Source organism: Cyanistes caeruleus, unplaced genomic scaffold (assembly GCF_971803275.1).
Source record: "Cyanistes caeruleus unplaced genomic scaffold, bCyaCae1.hap1.1 HAP1_SCAFFOLD_69, whole genome shotgun sequence".
NCBI classification, from domain to species: Eukaryota; Metazoa; Chordata; class Aves; order Passeriformes; family Paridae; genus Cyanistes; species Cyanistes caeruleus.
The window spans coordinates 2,437,501-2,442,500 of NW_028255886.1; positions in this window are offsets into that span (position 1 = coordinate 2,437,501).

Sequence of the window (5,000 nt, forward strand, 5' to 3'; positions counted from 1 at the left end):
CGAGCGGGAAGGAAGCCGCCGTGGGCGCGAAAGCCTCCGAGAGAGCGCCGGCGAGAAAGCTTCCTCGGAAAGGGAGGGCGCCGAGGCTCAGGCCGCCGGCGGCCCCGTCGGCCCGCTCCTCAGCCCCCGCAGGCGTTGTCGCGGTGCCGAGCGGCCGGCCGCTTGAGGAGGAGCCGCCCGGGGCGTGGGCGGGGAGGGGCCGACGGCGGCGGCCCGAACCGTCGCCCAGCAGGGGGGCGGGCGGGGCAAGCCCGGAAGGAGGTGCCGAGGCAGGGTGACGTCGGAGGGCGGGGCCGCCGGGCCGGCATCGCCCGCCCAGCAGGGGGCGGGGAAAAGCCCGGAAAGGCGCCGCCGCGGGAGCGGCGGTTCCGTGCCGGGCCCCGCACGCCTCGGCGGCGAGCCCCCGGAGGCGGGCCCGGGGCCAAAGACCTCCGCGGACCGCCGAAGAGCCGGCCGCCCGCCCGCCCGCTCGCCGCTTCTGCCGGCGATTCGAGTCGAGTCACGCCGGGGGCCGGCGTCTTTCTTCCCGCCGCGTCCCACCGCACCCTCCCGCCCGCTTCCTTTCCCCCGCTGTCCGCCCCCAGGTCCCGCCGGCTGGCCGGTGCCGCTTCTGCTCCCCGCAGGCGTGGCGGGGACGCCCCGCGGCCGGTCGAGCGCGTCGGCAGGCCGGGCGCGGGCCGCGAGCCGCCCGTCGGCTCGGCTGGGAGGCGTCCGGCCGCGCACGCAGGAACGGAAATGGGATGGGCCGAGAATTTCGGATCCCGGCGAAGCGTTGGTGTTCCGCCCCGACGCGAGAGCCGTCCTTTCGGGAAAAAGACGAAAGAAGAAGGGAAGGGGTGGGTGCGCGTGTGGCCGTGGGTGAGGGCGTGTGCCTGCGTGCCTGCGTGCGTGAAAAAAAGCAAAATAAAGCAACGGTCAAAAATACGCCTCGGTCTAGGGAGCGGCAATATCGGGAGGGACGGGGCCGCCGAAGCTACCCGACGGCCGAGGGGCGCACAGGTCGGTCTCCCGCCTCCGGGGCAGGCCGCCGCCGCCGCCGCCACCGCCGCCGCCGGGCACGGCGTCAGAAGCCGCAGGGGGCGGCCGGCGCGGAGGCGGCCGACAGGACTACCCCGGTGGCGGGCGGCCCCGGGAGGTTGGGTCCACCCAGGGCCGGGGCCGCCTGACAGGCCTGGCCCGGTGGCGGGACACGAGGCAAATTTCAGCGGGGTACCCTTGTCTCCCGGACGGGGAAGACCTGCTGCCCGTGGTCGGGGCAGCCCTGCTGTCCCAGGTCGGGGTAGACGTGTTGTCCCAGGCCGGGGTAGACCTCCTGTCCGCGGTCGGGGTAGACCTGGTGTCCCGCGGTCGGGGTAGACCTGCTGTCCCAGGTCGGGGTAGACGTGTTGTCCCAGGCCGGGGTAGACCTGCTGTCCCAGGTCGGGGTAGACGTGGTGTCCCCCGGTCGGGGTAGACCTGCTGTCCGCGGTCGGGGTAGACGTGTTGTCCCAGGCCGGGGTAGACCTGCTGTCCGCGGTCGGGGTAGACGTGTTGTCCCAGGCCGGGGTAGACCTGCTGTCCGCGGTCGGGGTAGACGTGGTGTCCCCCGGTCGGGGTAGACCTGCTGTCCGCGGTCGGGGTAGACGTGGTGTCCCCCGGTCGGGGTAGACCTGCTGTCCGCGGTCGGGGTAGACGTGGTGTCCCCCGGTCGGGGTAGACCTGCTGTCCGCGGTCGGGGTAGACGTGTTGTCCCAGGCCGGGGTAGACCTGCTGTCCGCGGTCGGGGTAGACGTGTTGTCCCCCCGGTCGGGGTAGACCTGCTGTCCGCGGTCGGGGTAGACGTGTTGTCCCAGGCCGGGGTAGACCTGCTGTCCGCGGTCGGGGTAGACGTGGTGTCCCCCCGTCGGGGTAGACCTGCTGTCCGCGGTCGGGGTAGACGTGTTGTCCCCCGGTCGGGGTAGACCTGCTGTCCGCGGTCGGGGTAGACGTGTTGTCCCAGGCCGGGGTAGACCTGCTGTCCGCGGTCGGGGTAGACGTGGTGTCCGCGGTCGAGGTAGACCTGGTGTCCGCGCCGGCTCTGGAAGTTCACCAAGGGGTCGCTGTTTTCAGCTGCCTCCAGTTACGTCATGCTAGGAGGCGGCTAGCGCCGCCGCTTTGCCCCGGTCACGTACGCTACGGTCACTTGCAGGCATCGGCGGCCTCGGACACGTATCTCCGTATTATGGGAGCGAGGTAACGGGTCGTCTCCCCCAGGCTGCTACCGTGCCTGTGTCCTCCGGAGGCGAAGCTACGGGCCGGCCGCCCGGCCGGTCGCCGGCGCTGAGCTCAGAGAGAAACGAAGGGGAGAGCCGCCGGCAAGGGAGGCCCGAGAGAGAAACCGAGAGTGTGCCGCCTCGGCGGGACCGAGTCGCGGGGCTCGTCCCGCTTCCCGTGCTACCCATCGTGCCGGTGGGGCAGCTTTGTTTGCCAGGCCGAGGAGGCGTCGTTGCCGCTGCTTGCCCAGAGAGAGAAGGGAGTGTGTTGCCGCCTCGGCGGGACCGAGTCGCGGGGCTCGTCCCGCTTCCCGTGCTACCCATCGTGCCGGTGGGGCAGCTTTGTTTTGCCAGGCCGAGGAGGCGTCGTTGCCGCTGCTTGCCCAGAGAGAGAAGGGAGTGTGTTGCCGCCTCGGCGGGACCGAGTCGCGGGGCTCGTCCCGCTTCCCCCGTGCTACCCATCGTGCCGATGGTGGGGGGGGCCAGCTTGTCGTGATGCCGAGGAAGCGTGTGCTGCTTGCCCAGAGAGAGTGTTGCCGCGCGGGCGGCCGAGGCGAGAAGGGAAGGGCGTGGAGGAGGCAGAGAAGCCGCAGGCGGGTCCCCCCCGCTCTGGTCGTGCTGCTGCCGATTCCGGTCCAGTCCCGCCTCCCTCCCCCCCGCCCCAGCCCTGGGGCGGGGAAGCGAATGCCGGTGGCTGGCGGGCGAGGCGGCGGCGCCTCGTCCCTTATGTGCTCGGCCTTAAGCCGGGGGGCCCCCCTCGGCGGGGTGCAGTTTTTTTTTTTTGTTTTTCGGCTGGCGGTCTCGGTGGGCCACGGTGTGGGCCCGGCAGCCGGGGGCAGACGTCGGCCGGGGGCGCCTCTGTCTAACCGTTGCTCGAGCTTCGTTCGAGGCTTTACCACCCCACCCCCGGCCCGTCCCCGAAGACCGGGTTGTGTCCCCCGCCCCGAGTTGTTGTGGCCCTCGTTCCCCCTTCCTCGGCCTTAAGCCGGGGACCCGCGCTTTTGCGGGCGGAATTTGTTTCAGGGGCGGCGGCCGGCCGCGGTGGCCGGCCCCGCCCGCGTGCGGACACCCGAACGCGACGGGGAAAAATGCCCCCGGGCCGAGAGAGAGAGAGATGGCGCGGGCGAGGCGGCGGCGCCTCGCCCTTCCTCAGTTGTCGTGGCCGGTGCGGACCGAGCCACCGTGGCCCGGCGGGCTGGGTTGCGAACGGGGTCCCCGCTTCGTTTTCTTTCGCTTGTAGGCGTGCGGGGCAGAGCGTGGGGGTCTGCCCGCCCGGTCTCCTCCGTATTTTCTGGGGGTGTGAGGGCTTTCTGCCCGCCGCTCCCTTTTGCGGCCCTAAGCCGCGGCACCGAGAAAAAGCCAAGCGTCCGCAGAGGCGTGCGGGCCCCGCCCCCAAGCGAAAAGCGAAGGGGGGCAGGGAGAAAAACCTCGTGGGTGGCGGTGGTGTCGTTGGGGAGTGAGAGGCGCGGGCCTCGCCCCCACCCCCCATCCCCGGGCCCGCGGCCCCCGTGGCTAGCACGGGTCCTGCGACGCGCCATGTGCCTTTTTATCGTTTTTTTCTGCTCCTGGTTTGCCGTTTCCCCCCCGGTTTTTTTTTTTTTTTTTGGTTTTGTTTTTTTCCGGGGGATGGAAAAAAAAAAGCCGATCGCCGCGAGGCCGGGCGCTAAAGCCGGGTTTGGGGGGGCCCCGTGGCCTCTCGCGGTCGGTGGCAACCTTTTTTTGTCGCACGCTTTCCCGGATGGGTTCCCCTCGGGGAAGGGGAAAAAGGGGTGTGAAAACCCCCGACGTCCCGGCCCCCGGCGGGGTGTGTGGCGTCTCCCATCTTTGCCGTTGTCGTCCAGTTAGAGGGAACCGTTGTCCGCAGATGCGGGTGGGTGGCGGCACCCCCCGCGCGCTCCTCCCGCTGCGATCAGCCGAAATTGTCCCGAAAGCCAAGCGGCCCGCCGGCGTCGGCGGGCCCCGGGGGCGCGTCGAGGAGGCTCGACGGCGCCGAGCCCGCGGGGGCGGTCTCTCGGGGACGAGTTCCCCGCTCGCACGCACGCACGCGGAGTCCCGCGGCCGTCCGCCCGCTGCCCGCCTGGACCGTGGCGGTGTCGGCCGGTGGGGCGCGCACGTTGGGGTTGCCGTTGCCGTTGTCCCAGGACCGTGGCCGCGGGGCCCTTGTCGTCGCTCCTGTTCTTCACGCTCGTTTGCTTCTCCTCCTCCTCCTCCTCCTCCTCCTCCTCCTCCTCTCTTCTCCTCCCCACACCAACAAAACCCGATCGATGAGGCTTTTCGGGTCGCGTCGGAGAGGGCCCCCGGCGGGCCGGCTCCTTCCGGGGCTTCTCTGTCATGGGGAAGCCCACGGCGGTGTGTCCGGTGCTCGGCCAGGGTTGGTCTCCTCTCCAATTCGCTTCCCGTCGCAGGCGAGGTTTTGGCGTCCCTTTCCCGCCGTGCCGGGCCAAGGGCGTCTTTACCGTCCCGGGCTGTGTGACGGCCGCGTGGCCCCGCGAGCCCCTCAGGTGTCCTTGGACTTGAAACCCCAAGAAAAGCCGTGTGGCGAGGGGTGCCGGCCCCGGTCGCCGGGAAAGAAAGAAAGAAAAGCGCCCCGTGGGTGCCGGCCGCGAGCAGCGCTCGGGCGGCGGTGCGGCTCGAGCGTGTGAGCCGAGAACACACAGAGAGAGAGAGAGAGAGAGAGAGAGACACGCGGAAGCCAGAGAGAAGGGAACGTAACGAGCCCCCCCCGATGGGGCTGCGGACGGGGGAAAAGAGCCCGTTCCGCGCGCGTGC